The following is a 22540-nucleotide window of genomic DNA, read 5'->3' on the forward strand; positions in this document are numbered from 1 at the left end:
ATGATATAAGATTTTCTTTATGCTAAAATACATTAATCCAGTTCGCAGTGATGTAGTGGTGCCTGGAGAAATACTCTTTATACTCTTTAATTTTTGTCCCCAATATTATTTTTTTTTTAAGCGTCCCAGCAAAGGATGAACGCTCTGTGTTATAAACAGTGACATGTAAGACTAGTCTTGTATATTAGTTCACCCCAAAATGGGCCAGTAGTATTTGCACATTATCACTTAACTTTTGCTGCTTGACTTCACGGAGAAAGGATCATTATGAAATTAATATTAGCCACAGAAGAGGTGCAGTTTTTGCAATTAATACTGGCCCACAGACTATAGGAAGAGACAACTAAATAATTATGTATTTTGAGTGACTATTCCTTAGTCCATCCACACATGAAAATTGGACCACTAGTCTCTCACCTTGCAAATAGTCTGAGCCAGTAGTTTATTTTGTGAACTATCTCTGATTTGCAACAGATAGTGTAGGCCAGAGTGTGCCGCCATTATAAGTTTACACTATTTGTTGCAAATCAGCTGTTCTAAGAGATAGTTCACTCAAAATTCATAATTATTTAGTTGTCTCAATTCCTATAGTCTGTGGGCCAGTAAAAATAAACTAATCTCTGACTGAAACACCATGCTTATGTAGCAGCGGCAGTAATGCAATTCGACTACGCCACCCCGAGATCTAACCCGGGGAACTGGAAGTAACCACCAAGGCTTCTATAGAATTAGATAATCAGGTTCGAGCACTGAACAAACAGAGAAATGGTTCCATACAAAAAAAAAAAAAAAAAAAAAAAAAAAAAAATGGTATTGATCAAATTCACAAAAAATTCACAGCAACAATAGTAAACACTCTGAAAGCTGACGTCAGCATATTCCTAAAACACTACACTCTGGGTAGAGTCAATACCATATCACAATATATCTAAATTCACAGCAATCCAATGGAGATTGAACAATTCATCATCATCAATAAAACACCATAATAAATAGCACACGAGGATGTGTGAATCAGTGTCCTGACATGGAGTCTCTCACACACGCACACTCACAAGACCGAGCTTGAGGCTTACTGGTGGGCATCCAGCAACTCGGGGATGAGTATCCAAATAATCCACCCCAACGCACGTGCGCAACCACACAACCAGCACAGCAACAATCACACTGTGAAGGTACCAACACTGCACACCAAAGAGGGCCCAGCACCTCGAGCACGCCGTCCCCACCGTCAGCACTCAACTCCTCCACATATAACAAGGACAGAATAAACAAGATTAACTACAGATCATAATTTCACACCAGAAATCAGACTAACACCACAATAACAAAAAAAAATAACTTTACCAACAACAGCAGTACTGATAAAGTAAGTAAACAATCAACAACAACGAAAATGAAATGTTACAAAACAACAGTAATACTAATCAAATGAAATAAACCAAGGAACAATGAAATAACATTGCAAAACGACAATAATGCTAATAAATGAAATGAACAAAATAGCAGATTAAATAACTTTACAAAACACAGTAGTACTGATAAATGAAACAAACCAACAAGGCAAATGAAAACAAAACAACAATACTGATAAATGAAATAAACCAAAAAAGGCGAATGAAATAACTTTACAAAACAACCGTAAGGCTAATAAATGAAATAGACAAACAAACGAGACAAATGAAATAACCGTTAAGAAACAAGGACGCACAACCCACTCAAACGATCACATTTAAATCACATAACAAACACATTCATCCGTGGATAACTGAATCTGAGGGCAGATTCGAGGTGTTTCTCAATGTCAAGGATACTTCCTTGGCAGGACTGGTCCTTCCAAGTCACTTCCTTCAGAGGCTAGGCGAGGCTCCTCTTTAGCATTCGGAGAACACGTAAATGGAACAGGCTAGCAAGTGCACGTCAGTGCGTCATTACGTCAGTGAAAATGAAAAACAGAGCGTTGCTATGGACGCAGTTCTGTTCACTCAGGCAATATAATCGTTTTTAAATCAATAAACTCCTTTTTAATCATATTGATTATTTGACTGTTAAGTGTGTTTAAACAGTGCGGGTCAATTTGACCCATAACATAATGGATGTAATTATTTTTTAAAACAAATGTTTGGTAACGTAAATATATTTACATTTGAAAGCATATTGATCCGTTAACGCTCCGACTCCGTTAACGTCCAACATTTTGAATTTTTTGAACAAGATAGCAAAGCTGCGCGCATAGGATTGTGGGTGATTTGAGAGCGCGAAGGCTACACATATGCATCCTTTCCTGTATATGGGATATTTTTCGAACGAAGGACTCAGTCCTTGGTGGAAATTCCAAGGATCCTCGACATTGGAACAGTCCTTAGACGGATGTCGATGACGTAGCATCCTCGAAATTCTGGCTTCCAAGGATCCTTCCTTGACATTGAGAAACGCCTACGGAGTCGGCCACACAAGTGGCCTTTGATGCAATTTCTTTGAAAAATGCACTCAGTCCATTAACTTGGACTCGGCGAAACAAAGTTCTGCACATAGGGGAGACATTAACAGCACAAAGCAAAGCAGCAGTTGCCCCAAGGCAGGCCGCAAACGCTTCCTTGCTATGGTGGCTATCCCTAAAACACACAATAATAGTTATATTAAGCTACCACCCAAATAAGGCAACCACATAGCCCAAATGGAAAACAACTTACCTGAGCAACAGCACGCTGACACACGAATCTCGCAGGCAATGCGCAGTACGCGAGTCAGAAGTAACACGTTATTCCGTTCAATCCGATGGAAAACGGGGTAGCCACAACAAAGCAAGGAATATATGGAAAATCGAATCCCACATAAACCCCAAGCAAACCAGCAACAGCCCAACATTTGCAAATGACCTCTACATACCTGCGACACCACCAAAAACTGGGTGAACCAAAACAACACGAGCCTCCAGCGTCACGCACGACCAGGGGTTACGTTCGAGCTATAACATGCTCCTCCTGACATGATTGGCCACCACGAGCCAATCGTAAACCGGCTAGAAAGAATAAAGCCAATATAACCAAATGGGGAGGAGGGACTGAATACAACCACAGTCCATCCTGCCACACTTACCTCATCTTAAATATATCATATTAGATTAGTTTATTTTAACATTAAAATATCATCATCATCATCATTCAAAGAATTCAACAATATATTCAAAACAATGTTAAAACATAACAATATATATAACAAAAATATATACATTTTACAACATTTTCATGAAAACCACAATGATATACTCATGCAGGGTTTCTAAATAAGTGCTTATATTTTTGGCTCAAGGGACTTAACTTCAGGAGGTAAGTAGCGCAATTTCATAAATATGAAATAACAAATAACTGATTTTGAATGTATAGTCAGTGCAGGTTTTTAAACCTGTCAAAAGCCTGTCTACCCCTGTACTCCAGTATATTGCAGACACACTTGCTCTCTGCAGGGGTTTTCACAGAGAGGCAGTACGGTGGGTCTTCAACCAGGTCCTTGTATACTTTCTAGGATCAAACTTTGAAGTAGGGGGTCCGTTGATGTTAATCATCATTAAGTTTGATATGTTTGAGACCAGTAGGACAGCCCTTTTGTCTGTGCTTATATTGTTCATAAGGCTAAAGTTCCTCTCACACTCTGCTGTGCTGACAGGGAATGTTTTCATACAGTTAATGAGTGGTTTCAGGTCATTGGGCTCACTGTTGGGCTCTTCCAGTAGGTCCTGCATCCCATTCAGTGCTTGGTCTGTGCACAAGTTAAATCGCTTGCACAGTCGCTTAACTTGTTCTTCACCATGGCGGATGCTGGGGTTTGATGGCCATTTACTCTGATCAAGGATGCTGAGGTCCTTGATGGTCTCATCTTCGAAAGACAAGCGTTGCTGAAGATTGTTGCGACTGCATCATCATGATTGTAGCGTGGGAATGAGTAAAGTGATGAAACCGTTATTTATTCATTAGAAGTATGTTTACATAACCTCTTCAAACACTGATAACTGCCAATGAAAAGATATTTGTTTACATTTTTTTTAGATCAAGCATTGGAATAAGATTTGTATCGGTGGAGAACACCCAACAGAGAGTCAAATCCACCAACTACAGTACGTTTTTTATAAGTCAATTTTACCCACTGTTTCGAAAACCTACACTGGGATTAATATATAGTATTGAGTATGATTCTCATCATCTAATGAAGACATTTACTGATAGAAAGTCTGAGTAACTTTTTGTCCTTTTGTCTTTCTTCTGAAGGTTTGCACTGAAAGGGGATTCATGTCACCTTCATCAGTCCTTTCTTTAATTCACTGGAAAACATGAAGGGAATGACCCTCAGACGTGTCATAACAGGATAAATGCGGCTGTAGGTACAATTATATGATGGCTTGATTTTGGTACCAATTGGCTTTTTTTGTGCTTCCCTTGCTATGATACACATTTTTCTGATGGGATTGCCATGCTTTAAGTGCATGTTCACATTTTAATCATATAACTAACAGTCTCAAAGATGACATTACTCTGTTCATGTTGTGTGAATGTGTTATAATGGCAAATGTGTGTCAAATTTAAATCAATTTTAAGATTGTTTAAAGCTTTAAGGACTTTTCAGTGAATCATTTCTTCGTTCCCCCTCCAGATTCTCCAAGGATCCGGCTGATTACTGGCAGTTTGGTGGAGGGTTTTTCTTTAGCTGCTACATTGCACTATCACTTCTGGTACGGATTCATTGACCTTTTGTGATATGTTTTGATTTTACTTAATTTAATAAAAAAATAAATAAAAAAAAACATTTAATAAGTACAATGTATAGTTAGGATTCTGAATTAAAACATTGTAATGTTTCTCCACAAATATTATCAGATATATACGGAGCCCCCAGGGGTCAGGCGACAATTGTTGAAACAATATAAACCTGCATTGAAAGATATAAGCTAAAGAACAACAGACCACAACCCTCTCGGCTCAACACCACCATTTGTTGATTTCTTCGTCTGTTTTAAAGATGAAATCATGACCTTATGATGATAGTAACCATAACTGACACATGGAGTAATATAAAAATAACTCAGTTCCACCTTGGGGATCTGAAGAACTGCTGGTGAATAAATGGTTGATATTGTAAATTTACATCTGAATACATCAAATATGTGTTTTAGAATGGATAGTGTTGTAGACTTTGTTTTCTACCCGACTGTAATTGAACTGTAAAGTGAAATTCTTGTACATGACTTATTTTGTATTCAGTTTTCAGGGTTTTTGCTTTTATTTACACAGTGCAGACAGCGGAGGAGAAGTGAAGAGGGAGCGAGAGGAAGGCTGGGACTCTGTCGAGCACTGCACAAGGATTCACACTTTACTGAGAATTTAAAAACATTTCTTATTGTTCATTTTAAATATGAAATGTTGTATTTAATTTAAGGTTTACTGTAATTGAACAAAAACTGTCTTTAAATATTCCATTTAGATTTCTACTTCTACAGGTTTTTAACATTACATCGAAAACATCATTTTAAAGTTAATAAAGTTAAAGTTTGAGATGTTTTTCATCTGTTTTAGAAAGTATTTTTAGACTTTTTTTTGTTTTGTTTTCCAAAATAAAACTTGTTTTACAGTCTTGAGCATGTGTTAACTCTTTATTAAATGTGTTTGTAATTAAGCCATTGCTGCCAGTCATTTGACAGTTAAAAATGTTTTAGTGCAAAACCCGCAAAACCCCCAGTATATGATGAGCCACTCAGTAACAGGACATAGTTGAGATATTGCAAAATAATCCATAGAATATTGCTTATGTTAATTCAAATGGTCATTTAGACCAAACCGAAAAATACATTAATGAAGCACGACTGGTAGCTATATGAAAATGTAAAATCTGACAGCAACTTAATATAATTAATATATCAATATTTAATATTAATGTCTTCAAATCAATAGTTTCATCGTCAGTTGTTAAATAAGTGCAATGTAAATATTAATAATGACTGAATCAATAATATGTATGATTCTGTCAATAGACTCTTCAGAATTGTGTGTATAATAGCTTAGCATTTCTCAACATGAGGAAGTTGTTTGATAATGTGTTTGTGACTGATCTACAGTCTTCAGGATAATGATTTAAATAGAGAGAGTCACTTTGCATTGTCAGCACATGCTTCAGTGCTCTGAGAGTGTTTATAGTGCTGTGAGTTTAACACTTCATGACTGAGAGCAGAACACAATCTTCATCATCACACAAGACTAAACTACAGCAATGAACACAATCAACATCTTCATCTGGACCATTGCACTGTTTATTCAAGGTAAGATGTAAAAACTGACTCTGGTTTTGGTGTTTTTGTAAAAGTATATGATGATAATAGTTTTAAACACTAATAGTTTTTCTTTTCTCTTCTTCAGAATCCAGAGGAGTGACTCTGACTCAACCTGAAGTTAAAACTGTCCAACAGAGTCAAACAGCAACAATAGAGTGTAATATAGATGTAGGAATATACAGCGACTACTTACACTGGTATCAGCAGAAACCTGGAGAAGCTCCTAAACTCCTGATTTACTGGATAAGCAGCCGTAATACTGGAACTCCATCTAGATTCAGTGGCAGTGGAACAGCAAGTACTGGACGAGATTTTACTCTGACCATCAGTGGAGTCCAGACTGAAGATACAGGAGATTATTACTGTCAGAGTTATCACAGCAGTGGTCCAGTGTTCACACAGTGATAAAGAGTCGTACAAAAACCTCTGTCAGTCAGACGTCACAGTGACTGCACTGATACAGCTGAGAGAAACTGCAGCTGCTGATGGAGGATCACAAACTACACAATATCAAACCTTTCACAGACTTTATTCATTTATTATGATGTAAGTAAACATGAAACACAATCTTATATCTCTTACTAAACTGGACACAAATGTGGAGAAAATGTGAGTGGTGCTTGTTCCTGTAAAACTTGCCACAACGATGTAATCGAACTGTAGGAAAGGTAATCACTTTAATTGCACTTCCATCCTTCACCACTAGTTTCTTCCGGAGATGAGTTAGGCGGTTCTCCTGCGGGTGAACTTCATTTCTAGAAATTAACAGACTTTAAAAGCCACACACACATTAAAAGCCGAAAATAGTAAATAATAGTACAATAATAATAATGAGCTTAGCTTTGTGTTGCGCTTTAACTTTAAACAGAACGAGTACTTCTTTCTTGTAGTGCACATTGTAGATCATAACAGAAATTAGCACAGCCGAAACTGATGAATGATTGACACCTCTTCCAGCAGCGGTCGGGACGAGTAGAGCACAGTCTGGACGGTTTAGAAGTTGCAGATGTCCTGATCAGGCCAGTGTGCACATGATGATGGACAGGAGTCATAGTCCCATACTCCATTTCAATGAAGTCATTCAACTGTGCTCTCAGAGTTACAGTTATATTCATAAAGAGCCTTCGAGTCCCACCAGGTGTAATCCACGTTTAGAGAGTTGGGTCACTCTCCCACTCTTTACTGTAGATACAACTGTATATTTATGCCACTTTGACATAGTGATCACTCGAATATACAGCTACAAATGATCTCACTAAAAACCCGTCAGTCATGAATGATCACGTCTGATTGCTGATCTCTGATTGGCTGAATCAGATCTGCAGTGGGCCGGTGTATTTACACATCATGATGACTGATTTTATGGACTACATGCACACTTGAGTTTTGTTTATTAACCAATTAGTCTATAAAATGTAGGTGTTTGAAAACCGCCAAACCAATGTTTACCAGCACAATCACATTCAAAACTGCCCAAATCTGGCAGCACTGGCTTCATGTCATTACTGTTTCCAAATGTCACTGGTTCGTCACTAGGGGGCGATGATCTCTGTGAACCCATGAACCACTGTCTAATTCATTTTACCTGATCTCAGATCAGTTTTTTAAATATTAATGTTTATTGACACATTTTTATAATAAAAAAGGAGTTATAGTTAAAAGTGTCTAATTGGTCTGATTACCAAGCTCTCCATAAAACAAACAAAACAAGCCCTTCAATTTAATAAACTAACACATATTATAAAGACATTTCATATTTACTGGTATTAGATGATTTGCTAATTGCATTGAATAGATTAGACTTTAAATAAAACATTTGCATTTGGTGTGTAAAAGGTGTTTTTATGCTGAGTTTCCGCTGTTCTGACCAGCGTGTGGCGTTTCCAGAGCTTCAATACAGTGAATCATTATGCAAATCAATCGGTTCAATGGTTTCTAAAAGCTTTGTTTCTCCATCACTAGAGCAACATGTTTCTGGTTCACTTTTGAGTTGATAACAGCAGGCCAGATAGCAAACTTTGCCTGGCCCACCTCCACTTCTGGCTGGGTCCCCGGCCCAAAACTGGCCCAACACACTGAACATGGACACACAGAGCTTCCTCTGGCCCAGATGTGGCCCACACCCTGTAAAGCGACTCTTATTGACTGATATGGCCCAGGTCTGGCCCAGGCACTGTGAGACAGATCTGGCTGAGAGTCGGCTGGGCAGAAACTGGCAGTGAAACACACATTCAACCAAGGGTTTTTATTATAAAATTAACAAATACACTTTAATATAAACATGTATGAACAATGAACAAATACACTATGATATAAACATTTATTAACAACACACTAATTCTTCATTTGTGGTCATGTATTAGTTATGATTTTCATAACATTTTCATATATATTTACACCATTGTCTATAAATGTAATGATTATGTAACAATTAGTGTCAGAACGGCTGATTCTTGATCTTGATCTTTTTTTATGATATTTTTATATTCTAAACTTTATAATCTCCTATAAATGATCAGTTTGTCTGCGCTGCTTCACTAAAGCAGAAGTGAAAGTGTTCCAGTCCAGATCCTGTAACCAATCAAAGAGTGAGACTGAAAACTCCATTTGCATTGTCAGGGTGGAGTGATTGTGATCCTCTCAGAATAGAGCAGCTCTGTCTCCAGAGACCATGTTCAAACCCCAAGAGCTTTATTTGACATTTACTGCTACATCAACCTTCTGAAAAGCACCTGCATCTTCATCTGTTAGTTGAATGATGTTGTCAGACACAAAGTGAACTTGTTGAGAAGCTTTATTGAATGTTGCAGCAAACACAGCAGATTGAAAGATCACACACACACACACACACACACACACACACACACACACACACACACACACACACACACACACACACACACACACACACACACACACACACACACACACTCTTTCAGTATTGAGTTGTAAATCACTACAGCTGCAGCACTAGACTCATGTGAATCCTGCCTGACACAGGACACTCAGATACGGCTCATCTTCAGGAGAGAAACATCAGCACTCAGAGCTCTTGTGGAACGAGACCTCATGAGGAGCTCCATCATGTGTTACTCTGCAGACGTACAGCTCTCCCTCTTCCCAGCGTGCTTTGCTGAGGGTCAGGACGCTACTGCGGCTGTAGCGGCCGTCCTGCTGGCTCTCTGCGCTGGTCAGAACCCCCTCGGTGACCTCTGACCCGTCCAGTGTCCAGCTCACCAGCGCCCCCTGTGGAGAGTAAGAGCTGAGCAGGCAGAGCAGTGCGGCTGAGTCTCCAGAGATCTGCAGAGAAGAGGGCGGCAGCAGAGACACTGAGGGCTTCACTGTGGGACCAGCTGCAGGAGACAAACACAACACATTCACATACACACACACACACACACACACACTCTAAAGTTTTAGATTAAAACAATAATAAAAACATCAAAAAACAATATCAGTAACACTTTATTTAAAGCTTTCATACTGCATTATACCTTTTTAATTTGGTTACATTTATTAATGATAAGATATAAGGCATTCAACCAGGTCCTTGTATACTTTCTAGGATCAAACTTTGAAGTAGGGGGTCCGTTGATGTTAATCATCATTAAGTTTGATATGTTTGAGACCAGTAGGACAGCCCTTTTGTCTGTGCTTATATTGTTCATAAGGCTAAAGTTCCTCTCACACTCTGCTGTGCTGACAGGGAATGTTTTCATACAGTTAATGAGTGGTTTCAGGTCATTGGGCTCACTGTTGGGCTCTTCCAGTAGGTCCTGCATCCCATTCAGTGCTTGGTCTGTGCACAAGTTAAATCGCTTGCACAGTCGCTTAACTTGTTCTTCACCATGGCGGATTCTGGGGTTTGATGGCCATTTACTCTGATCAAGGATGCTGAGGTCCTTGATGGTCTCATCTTCGAAAGACAAGCGTTGCTGAAGATTGTTGCGACTGCATCATCATGATTGTAGCGTGGGAATGAGTAAAGTGATGAAACCGTTATTTATTCATTAGAAGTATGTTTACATAACCTCTTCAAACACTGATAACTGCCAATGAAAAGATGTTTGTTTAAATTTTTTTTAGATCAAGCATTGGAATAAGATTTGTATCGGTGGAGAACACCCAACAGAGAGTCAAATCCACCAACTACAGTAAGTTTTTTTATTAGTCAATTTTACCCACTGTTTCGAAAACCTACACTGGGATTAATATATAGTATTGAGTATGATTCTCATCATCTAATGAAGACATTTACTGATAGAAAGTCTGAGTAACCTTTTGTCCTTTTGTCTTTCTTCTGAAGTTTTGCACTGAAAGGGGATTCATGTCACCTTCATCAGTCCTTTCTTTAATTCACTGGAAAACATGAAGGGAAAGACCCTCAGACGTGTCATAACAGGATAAATGCGGCTGCAGGTACAATTATATGATGGCTTGATTTTGGTACCAGTTGGCTTTTTTTGTGCTTCCCTTGCTATGATACACATTTCTGATGGGATTGCCATGCTTTAAGTGTATGTTCACATTGTTAATCATATAACTAACAGTCTCAAAGATGATATTACTCTGATCATGTTGTGTGAATATGTTATAATGGCAAACGTTTGTAAAATTTAAATCAATTTTAAGATTGTTTAAATGAATGGTTAAAAAAAAAAAATCCTGCTTTAAGGACTTTTCAGTGAATCATTTCTTCGTTCCCCCTTCAGATTCTCCAAGGATCCAGCTGATTACTGGCAGTTTGGTGGAGGGTTTTTCTTTAGCTTCTACATTGCACTATCACTTCTGGTACGGATTCATTGACCTTTGGTGAAATGTTTTGATTTGACTTAACCCTCTGGGGTCTGAGGTGTTTTTGGGGTCCTTGAGATGTTCTGACATGCCCTGACATTTGTGCTTTTTTCAGTTGCTTATAAACATATTAATGGCAAAGGTATAATTACACTCTATTTAGCACAAACAGGGCTACCATAATATGTGAGCAACATGCATGTACACGTTTGTATTTTTGAGAGAATAATGTTTATGCATGGTTATTGAGGATGCTTTCCATCAAAATACATTTTATAAAATAAATATTTTATGTTTTGACAATAAACTGAAGAAGGCAAAGAAATCATTCATCCCTTTCCTTGGTCTCCCTCTCTCTCCTTTATTCTCTCTCAGTTGCTTCTTGATGTCTTCTTTCTTCTATCTTTCGGGCTTCTCATTCCTGTCTGTCCTCTCGCTCTTGTCTTTCTCTTTCTCTACGTTCCTCCTCCTCCATTTCCTGCCATCGTCTCTCCTCCCTCTCTGTTGCTTCTCGCTCTCTCCCGGATCAGGTCCTCAAACTTGTGTCTTCTTTCTCTCGCTGGCTCTGGTCTCACTGAGGATGAAGAGCCCACAGTAACATCGGGCCGGATGAGGCAATAAGGGCCGGTGGAGTGATGGAGGGTCTCGTCCACTTCCAGGACTCTGCTGTGGCTCCTCCTCAGTGCTCACAATACATCACTCATTTTAATCACTCGATTTACATAGTCATTAACTGTTGCATTAGTAGTGACAAAATCATTATACTTTATATTTCTGTTTATAGTCCAGTCATTTTAAGCCAAAATGGGGGTCAACCTTGAACAAATTGCAACAGAAGCAAACTCAACTGATTTTGTATCCTCACTATGTCCTGAGTAAGGAAATAAAAAGCTCAGAAGAATCCCATTAGGGGAAAGTTTCGAAGAAGACCCAAATATCGCCTATTCATACGCCTATTCATTCTTCATCTTACGTGATTAGGGTAAAGATTTTAACCTTTAGATATCACCATGAAAATTACTGAGTTGATTACTTACTGTACATCAAGACAAACAAAAAATGTATTACAAGTTTTTTTTTTATTGTTTGTTAACATGGACAAACGGTGCATAATTTAATTGCGTATGTGCTAATTTGCATAAATACCACAACAGATCTAAACATTGGGTATAGCCAGGTGAAAATGTCTTTTTGAATATTGTTGACAAATAACAGTAAAATACTTAATGTTAAGGTCTGAATGGAACCCATTTAGGGGCTACCCATGAGCATTAATACATAGAGTCAGGAAGAAGTACTTTAGAAACCAACCTTTATTAATTATTATTGCAGAGATGGGGTTTGGGGCTGGGGGTCCGTGGGACTGTTTCTGGGGATTCACTTTTTATTTTACCTACCTTTTGTCTTCTGCATTCTCCTTACCATTGTCTCCTGTTCTTCCCTCAGACTCATCCCCAACTCGTCGTTTTAAGGCTGCTTGTGTTCATCGGTCCCTGTTACATCCAAACAAGATTGAATGTTAGATCTGTCATTTATGTGATCAAAATGCTACTAAATCATAGACAAAAAAAAAAAATTGTCTTCAGTTATGTAAATCTTTATGTAAATTAGTAAAATAAGCATTTATGTGTGTAATGTAAAGTGTTGACAAAAGCTTAGGCCAAATGGATGACATTATAGCACACATTCAACACACACACGGCTATCTGATGTGTTTTCATCTGGAAGATGTATTTTTAAGAGTTTCATCTGCCATACTGTACATCTGTCAAATGTCCCCTGTCAAATATTACAGTAAACACACATTTAGGAAACGTCTATGTTGCATTTGTCATTTGCCTACATGTGTCACTTTTTTTAAACAAACGTTTATCAGATGTTTGTACACAGTTAAAGCAATGCTGTCAAGAGAACGATGTTTAACAAATCTTGAGAAGTATGTGTGCTTAATGAAGCACGACTGGTAGCTATATGAAAATTCAACGTTTTACAGCAACTTAATATAATTAATATATCAATATTTAATATGAATGTCTTCAAATCAATAGTTTCCTGTGGACCTTTCATCTCCAGGCTGAGAAAACTCCTCAATGGGGTTGAGGAAAGGGGAAGTAAGGGGCAAGGAAAATGGACATCATCCTCTGATGGGCGTCAAACCAGGCTGTGACTAGACAGGAATGGTGGAATGCCACATTGTCCCATATTTGCATAACTTCAATCAGCTGTTTCTCAGTAAGAATAGAATAAAATACAGGGGATATATTTGTGTTTCAATTCACAATATAAGCAGCTGTTTACCTTGACTTCAGCCTGTAAGGTTAGGTTTAGAACATGGTGTTATCTGTTCTGACACACAGTGTTAAAGCATTGGTAAATTTGGCAGTAAAAACCCATTGTTCCCTTTCGAGGGAACTCGCGATGCGTCGATAACGCTTTGGGAACGCCCCCGGCGTGAATGCGTCTGAAGCATCTATGTCAACTAGTCCAATGGAATGAATGAAATGCGCGTCACGGGCGGGTGACGTCATGACCAGGAAGCTATAAAAGCGCATCCGGTGAAACCGGCTTTAGCTTCTGTTGCCTCAGCAAGCGATCTGTGTAACTCTGTCTGTCTTATTTACTGTTGTCTGTATTTGAGAGAATGGAAAAGCAAATGTTCAAACTCTGTGTTCCTCCTTGCCCGCGTTATTTAACGGGTGGGGATACACACGAGCTTTGTGTCATTTGTTTGGGAGTGGAGCATGCGGTGTCAGCTTTCGAGGGGGCTGATTGCCAGCATTGCGAGCTGCTCCCTCTCCGCACGCTCCGCTCTCGGCTGTCACTTTTTGAGGAAAGTGGCCAGCCTCGCGATCCTCAGGGTACAGGACCCGCTGCTGCTGAGGCAGCACGGAGAATGCACTCCTGGGGATCGCAAAAGGATCTCTCAGAAGGGTTGGAGACGGGTCCGAGGACCTTATCTCCTTCCCGTCCTGGGGGATCCAGCGCTCTCTCGCCGGTGTCGGAAGCCCGCGCGGCGGCTTCTTCCGCCCGGGGAGAGAGCCCAATGCTTCATTGCTCTAGCTCCGAGGAGTTAGATGTGATGAGCGTTGATAGTGAAAACAAAAGCACTACTATAAGGGAAGAGGATTCACTTTCCTCTTCTCCAGCGTATGAGGAGTTGGTGGATGTTATCACTCGTGCTGTTGAAAAATTAAATATTGAATGGCCAGCCGAGAGAGTGGACGCTCGTCCTAAAAGTAAACTTGATGAGCGTTTTCTTCCATCTGTAAAAACATTTCCACCACGAGGCCTTCCATTCTTTCCAGATCTGCACAGTGAGCTGTCCAGATCTTGGAATAAACCATATTCCTCTCGTCTATTTAGTCCCCATGTTCACGTTTATTCAGATATTAGGGGGCTGAGAGAATATGGTTATGGGTCGATGCCCCGGGCTGAACAGACGCTCGCGAGCTATCTGTCGCCTGGTTCAGCATCGTCCCTGAAGGCCTCAGCTTTGCCCACAAAGCCTCTGAAAACTACATCATCTCTCGTGGGCAAAGCATATACGGCAGCAGGTCAGGCTGGAGCATGTCTACACACTATGGCAGTGCTCCAGGCTTATCAGGCTGATCTGCTGGGGGATTTGGACAGAAGCGAGGGGGTGGGGCCCGATGAGGTTCGAGAACTTCGTCGGGCCACTGATTTGTCTCTCAGGGCTACTAAGGAGACCGCCAGAGCAATTGGGCGGTCTATGGCAGCCCTTGTAGCCACTGAGAGGCATCTTTGGTTAAATCTGGCAGAAATAAAAGAAAAAGATCGTGCTTTTCTGTTAGATGCACCTATTGATCCCTCTGGTCTCTTTGGTGAGGCTGTTAATTCGGTTGTGGAAAGATTCCAGGAGGCTAAGAAACAGTCAGAGGCATTTAAAAAATTTCTCCCTCGCCGTGTCCAACCCCCTGGGGCTGCTGGGCGTGAGCAGTCCCAGCCGTCAAGCTCCTCATACAGAGCACAACAGAAAGAGAGTGTTGCGTCTCGTGCTCCGCCACAAAAACACTGGAAGCAGACGCAGCACTCTCAGCCGAAGCCTTCAAAGCAGAAGCCGGATCTGAGGACCGTCCTTCAGGCTAAGAAGGCTTCGGCTCAAAAGAAAAGGTCCTGACTCCTATGCAGTCAGACCCATGAGGGCAGCCCCACCCGGGGTGGAGCGGATCACACCTCAGCATACGGTGTCCGCTCCACCTCGGTGTCCTCAGGGAGCCATTCTGCCAACCCCGCACCCTTGGTCTCGGGGCGCAGTGGTTCCCAGCGATCGTCTGGTGCAATGTCAACTCGACATTGCGTCAGATATGAACCTTCTGAGGGGGGTTCAAAAACATTCAGTTCGGGTGGTTCCTGCCGATATGTTTCAGGCCCCCGGGCCGAGTGTCTCAATTACACCAGAGACCAGCCTCGAGAGGCTGGTTCCCTTAGTAGATTTTCTGACAGAGTGGAAGAAACTGCCGAATATTTCTCAATGGGTACTGCATTTAGTAGAGAAAGGATACAGAATCCAGTTTGGTTCTCGTCCTCCACGCTACAACGGGGTGTTGCCCACGTTGGTGCATCCCGAGCAGGCTCTGGTGATGGAGCAAGAGGTGAAAGCTCTTTTGGCAAAAGAAGCGATAGAGCAGGTGTTTCTACCCGACAGAGAATCGGGTTTTTACAGCCGTTATTTCATCGTTCCAAAAAAGGATGGGGGGTTGCGTCCCATTTTAGATCTTCGTCTGTTGAATCGTACAGTTCAAAAACTCAAGTTCAAGATGCTGACACTCAAACAGATCGTGACTCAAATCAGATCCGAGGACTGGTTTGTCACAATAGATATGAAAGACGCTTACTTCCATGTCTCCATCCTCCCTCAGCACAGGAAGTTCCTGAGGTTTTCTTTTGGGGGCAAAGAATACCAGTATCGGGTTCTTCCATTCGGTCTAGCTTTATCACCCCGCACATTCACGAAGTGCGTAGATGCAGCTCTGGCCTCGCTCAGGCTGCAGGGCATACGTATTCTGAATTACATAGACGACTGGCTGGTTCTAGCGGAATCAGAACAGTTAGCGGTTCGGCATCGAGATGTCGTCCTCGCACATATGCGGAAATTGGGGTTGAGGCTCAACGCCAAGAAGAGTGTGCTATCTCCATTACAGAGGACCACTTTTCTGGGTGTGGTATGGGATTCAGTCACGATGCGAGCCAATCTATCGCCCGTTCGTGTAGCTGCTATCCTAACAGCCATAAAAGAGCTAAAGCTAGGTCAGTCACGCACTGTGAAGCAGTTCGAGAGACTGTTAGGGCTCATGGCAGCGGCGTCCAACGTGATACCTTTTGGCCTGCTGTACATGAGACCTTTGCAGTGGTGGCTCAGGACCAGAGGGTTCTCCCCGAGGGGAAACCCACTTCGTATGATCAAGATCACGCGGCGGTGTCTTCGCGCCTTGGTTATATGGAAGAAACATTGGTTCCTGTCCCAGGGTCCGGTGTTGGGAGCTCTTTGCCATCGAGTTGCTATCTCGACAGATGCTTCCCTCACCGGCTGGGGAGCGGTAATGGAAGGCCGCTCAGCTCAGGGTCTGTGGAGGAGTCATCATCTCTCCTGGCACATAAATTGCCTGGAGATGATGGCCGTTTTCAACGCGTTGAGACATTTCCTCCCAGACCTGAGGGATCACCATGTGCTTGTCCGGACAGACAACACATCGGTGGTCTCTTATATAAATCGTCAGGGGGGTCTGCGTTCGCGCCCACTATGCAAGTTGGCACACCAGATCCTCCTATGGTCCCTGGGGAAAATACTCTCTCTGAGGGCAGTGTATATTCCAGGGGGCCAGAATATCGGAGCAGACGTCCTGTCGAGGCAGGAGCTGAGGCCGGGGGACTGGAGACTTCACCCCGAGGTGGTGGAGAAGATATGGGAGTTTTACGGCAAGGCCGAAGTGGATCTGTTCGCGTCTCAGCATACGACACACTGTCCACTCTGGTTCTCCCTTACCCACCCAGCCCCCCTGGGGCTGGATGCTATGGTACAGACGTGGCCGAGGCTACGTCTGTACGCCTTTCCCCCTGTTGCTCTGCTCCCAGGAGTTCTGGAGAGAGTTCGTCAGCACGGAATAAGCCTATTGCTAGTAGCACCACGTTGGCCAAGTCGAATCTGGTTTGCGGACCTGATTCATCTACTAGACGGTCCTCCCTTGGAGTTACCGATCAGGAGAGACCTTCTGTCTCAGGCCGGGGGCACAATATTCCACCCCCGACCAGAGATTTGGAAACTTTGGGTTTGGCCTCTGAGGGGGCCCAACTTATAGAGAGTGGTCTTTCAACCGAGGTTGTTGAGACCATTCTAAGCTCCAGAGCTCCCGCTACGAGGAAATTGTACTCTTTGAAATGGAGAGTCTTCACTACTTGGTGTCACCAGCGTCAGTGGGACCCGGTTAACTGTTCAGTAAACACAGTACTGGAGTTTCTGCAGGATCGCTTTGCGTCAGGTTTATGTCCATCCACCTTAAAAGTATACGTGGCAGCCATTGCGGCCTTCCACGTCCCGGTGGGTGGTGTATCGTTGGGTCGAGACCCCCTGATTACTCGTTTCCTTCGTGGCACCCTGAGGCTAAGGCCTGTAACACGCACTAGGATGCCGGCTTGGGACTTGGCGTTGGTACTGGAGGGCCTATCTGGGGCTCCGTTTGAGCCCTTAGAATCGGTCTCAGAGAAATTTCTGACTTTCAAGACTATTTTTCTTCTAGCCATTTCGTCCCTCAAAAGAGTCGGAGATCTTCAGGCCCTTTCGGTTTCTCCCACCTGCCTTGAATTCGCACCGGGAATGGTCAAGGCATTCTTGTATCCTAAACAGGGTTATGTCCCTAAGGTGCCAACCATTATTCCGAGGCCTATTGTGCTTCAGGCTTTCTGTCCTCCACCTTTTACTACTCCGGGCCAGGAAAAGCTGAACTTGTTGTGTCCAGTGCGAGCATTGGATACTTATGTTCATCGGTCTTCTCCATGGAGGAAGTCCGATCAATTGTTTGTCTGTTTTGGATCATCCAAGAGAGGTTGTCCGGCTTCTAAGCAGACAGTTAGTAAGTGGATAGTCGAGGCTATTTCTCTTGCCTATGAGTCCTCTGGCCAGCCCTGTCCTTTGGCGGTCAGAGCTCATTCCACTAGAAGTATGGCGGCCTCTAAGGCCTTAATATCTGGAGTGTCCCTCCAAGACGTTTGTGATGCGGCGGGTTGGTCCTCTCCGCTCACATTTGTCAGATTTTATAGCCTGGACCTGGATGCTGCCCCAGGGTCTCAGGTGCTCAGTGCTTAGTGTGGGTTTTTTTTTTTTTTTTTTTTTTTTAAAAATACAACAGGCTTACACTCAGGCATTTGGAATTCTGGCGGTTTGGGTATTCTCGTTCCCAAAGCGTTATCGACGCATCGCGAGTTCCCTCGAAAGGGAACGTCTCAGGTTACGACTGTAACCATAGTTCCCTGAGAAAGGGAACGAGACGATGCGTCGCCCTGCCATACTTCCTGCATTCCTGTGATCGACTTGCTTCGGCAAATTTCGAAGCTAAAGCCGGTTTCACCGGATGCGCTTTTATAGCTTCCTGGTCATGACGTCACCCGCCCGTGACGCGCATTTCATTCATTCCATTGGACTAGTTGACATAGATGCTTCAGACGCATTCACGCCGGGGGCGTTCCCAAAGCGTTATCGACGCATCGTCTCGTTCCCTTTCTCAGGGAACTATGGTTACAGTCGTAACCTGAGACGTTTTGGTCTTTTTTGAGCTTGTGTGTAAAAGAAGTTAAAGCATTTAAAATTTGTGTTAATTGGATGCATTTTGTGTTAAAGCAACAAATGTGTTAATAGTACAGCTTACACAGACGGATGTAGTGCTAACTGTGTTAAGAGTTTTGGAAAATTGTTCAAAGTATGGAAAAATCTGTCATAGCAATCATAGAAAGCTAATTAATAGAACATTAAATGTGTGTTTTTTTTACCCAGCTTCATCAAGTTTGCATGGCGTGTGACTTTTGGAACATCATTATTTTGTGACATACCTTTCCCAAGGTCCAGCAGACCTGGTTATCAAATAATTTCCTACCAATGCTTCAAGGAATAGACCCATCTGTTGAGATTTTGTCTAAGGTTATATTTTGGGCAGACTTGATTTTTATGCTACTTGTGAGGACATGTTTGGGTTTTTGTGACTTATGAGGTCATAGCAACAAACACTGTCATTTCATGTTTAAGTGATTTGTGAAGCCCATAGATACACATTCAGTTTTCAGGTTTAAATGACTTATAAATTACTTATAAAGACTCAGTAATGAATAAAATTGGGTGCATATTTGCAACTTGGTTGCTGTTAAATGTTTGAAATGTCTTTCTACATTAGAAGCAGCGGTGTACAATATAGTCATGCTCAATGTTCAGTAAACCTTTTTCACATTTACAGGTTGATAAAATCTAGCAAAACTGAGTGGCTCAGAGATATATAAAAGCTAACTCAAAAGGGGTCGTAGCTCATGAAAGGTCCACTATGAGTTCCTGCATGGTGACACTTCTGTTGAAATTCCAAGTAAATACCAAACAAAACAGAGCATGTTTTTTTACAATATTTTTTCGATATTAGGTTATTAGTTACAGCTGATATATTGAAAATCCTTATGAGCTTATGCAAAAGAACAGGGCTGGCCCGCGGCATAGGCGGAATAGGCAAATGCTAGGGGCGCCACTCATCCATAGGGGCGCCAAAATGAGTGAACGAGTGTTGTTGTTTTTTTTTTTCAATAATACTATTTTAAAACCATTAATTCAAAATACTACCAAATAAAGCAAAAAAAAAAAAACCTCCACATAAACTTAACTAAGTCCCCCGACTCCAGTCCGGCACATCAGTCTTCCCCCGCCCAGCGAGTGCTTGAAGTGCGTCAGAAACACAGCGCACGCGATCAGTTGTTGGTAATTTGTTGTGTAGCGTCGCCCCTCACCACATCCAGTGTAGCTTTGCTTTTGTTTGAGGGTGCTTAACACACAGGCTCCCCTGTAGAAATGGGGCTGGCAGCTCGCGCCACGTCTAGACACGGTGAAAGTTTCCTGATTGTGACGGATGGCCGAATTTACATGACACATTATAATTTAGCATTATAGTCTACGATAGATACAGTGCCAAAAAGAAGAGAAGTGGATAAGAGGGGATAAAGACAGAAGTAAAGTGATGTAATGAATGAACAGTTTTTCTAATTGCATAGGAGTAAGATACTATAATTTAATGGCAGTTATTTTTACCTTAAAGGTGCATTGCGCAAGTCTCTGAGTTTTTGCAGAACTATGCCCCCTCTGGCGGCAAGCGAAACTGCAGCCAGAAGTGTGCACGCTCACGGACAAAAGTTTTCTTTTTTTTATCTTACGTGGAGTTTGCGTTGGTGTTTGAAATGAACTACAAGCCGGTCTCTTAGAATCCATCTTCTACGGAGAATGGCGGCGAATACACAAACCTGCCAGACAGCCAGGTGAGCGTGCCGTGAACGCGCATGACGTCACGCCCAGTCTAAAATTCCAGCCCGAATCCCTCTTATTTATTTTACTGTACAGGATTATAGAGACAATCTCAGTGATCAGAGAAGGGCTCATTCAGCCCATCAGGCAATTGTTTAAGCATGTATGGGTTAGAAAACGGGTATTTTTAACATGAAAAAGTTGCTTAATGCACCTTTAAACTTTATGCTAGCAGTTGTTCTGAGTTCTCCAGAGGCCCCAGACAGTGTGATTTTGTAACAATCATGTCAGTGTTTAGATGCATTTTTTATCACTTTTTTTAATTAATGTTTTACTCTACAGTTGTGCAGTTTTGGGGTTGCTAAATAATCATGAACATAATGACGGGGTGAAATAGGCTGTGATGCATGGGGCACCAGGTAAAATCTTGCCTAGGGCAGCAAATTGGTCAAATTGGCCGTGCAAAAGAAACACTTCTTGTAGAATTTGTCCTTCCTGCGATAGAAAATGCCAGCCATCTTGTCTGTGATTGGCTGGAATGTGGTTTGTTGTATTTTGGTGCAGAACCTGTGCACCTAGTGTTTTTTTGACATTATGATTCCTGTGTCGTCTCCCGAGACCGGGCTTTTTCACAGAGTATTCAGGGGGCAGGAGGCTAGCGGATCAAGGAGAGATGCCTACGATTTGAGACAAAAATGAAATTGTGCTGAAACCATGCAGGAACTCATAGTGCACCTTTAAGGTCTTCAAATGTCTCATTGTCTACTCATGAATTTCGTAGTAGATGTTATGTGAAAGAAAGAGGTAACACTTCATGTCTTTCTTACTTGTATTAATAGCTTAACCATAATAGTTACAAGTATGAAAATGATTGACCTTCATTGGCTGGCCTCATGAATATTCCTACAGTTATCCATAACAACATAATAATGAACTAATGCTGCATATGGATGGACTTATTATAACTAGGGCTTAACTACATGAAGAAATGGCAGCCCTCATCAAATGTATTTAAAGCATTGAACAACCAACCACAATATAGGATAAGGCAGTACAAAAGACATACACGGCAGATGTAAAACTCTACTACAAATCACAAATCCAGGACTGCGCCTGATATCAGCCTCACATTTGGAAAACAACTTGTTTAGATTTATGGCTTTGAATTTCTACCAGTTTTAGAGTTCAACATGTTTCATAAAATATATATTTTATATAAAGTTTTCTTAAGCCCTCAGTATATCATGTTCAGTAGATGTTTCTTTAAATGATTGCAACCAATTAGAAGGGTTAAAAGATAATAAGATAATCAATAAATCAATAAAATGTTTCTAAATGAGCCAAGAAATGATGTGGAAAAAGTTTTATCATGTGCCATCAAAATGTTTTGCAGTAGAGAGTTAATATATATGAATGTCTTCAAATCAATAGTTTCCTCGTCAGTTGTTAAATAAGTGCAATGTACAGTAAATATTAATAATGACTGAATCAATAATATGTATGATTCTGTCAATAGACTCTTTAGAAATGTGTGTATAATAGCTTAGCATTTCTCAACATGAGGAAGTTGTTTGATAATGTGTTTGTGACTGATCTACAGTCTTCAGGATAATGATTTAAATAGAGAGAGTCACTTTGCATTGTCAGCACATGCTTCAGTGCTCTGAGAGTGTTTATAGTGCTGTGAGTTTAACACTTCATGACTGAGAGCAGAACACAATCTTCATCATCACACAAGACTAAACTACAGCAATGAACACAATCAACATCTTCATCTGGACCATTGCACTGTTTATTCAAGGTAAGATGTAAAAACTGACTCTGGTTTTGGTGTTTTTGTAAAAGTATATGATGATAATAGTTTTAAACACTAATAGTTTTACTTTTCTCTTCTTCAGAATCCAGAGGAGTGACTCTGACTCAGC

General features: G+C 41.4%; 2 long non-coding RNA genes across 3 annotated transcripts; both read left to right on the forward strand.

The window, feature by feature from the left end:
* On the forward strand, window positions 1-5476 carry LOC309490597. 2 transcript variants are annotated; one of them, XR_014202742.1, is made up of 4 exons: window positions 1-4114; window positions 4266-4378; window positions 4648-4726; window positions 5286-5476. It is a non-coding gene; the product is annotated as an uncharacterized lncRNA (long non-coding RNA). The 2 variants fall into 2 exon arrangements; XR_014202743.1 differs by having other exon boundaries at window positions 4266-4374.
* A 3467-nt stretch (window positions 5477-8943) lies between these two features.
* Window positions 8944-11425, forward strand: LOC309490608. The gene is made up of 3 exons (XR_014202759.1): window positions 8944-10473; window positions 10626-10738; window positions 11032-11425. It is a non-coding gene; the product is annotated as an uncharacterized lncRNA (long non-coding RNA).
* The last annotated feature ends 11115 nt before the right edge of the window (window positions 11426-22540 follow it).

This window comes from Leuciscus leuciscus (assembly GCF_965113295.1).
Source record: "Leuciscus leuciscus genome assembly, chromosome: 25".
NCBI lineage: Eukaryota > Metazoa > Chordata > Actinopteri > Cypriniformes > Leuciscidae > Leuciscus > Leuciscus leuciscus.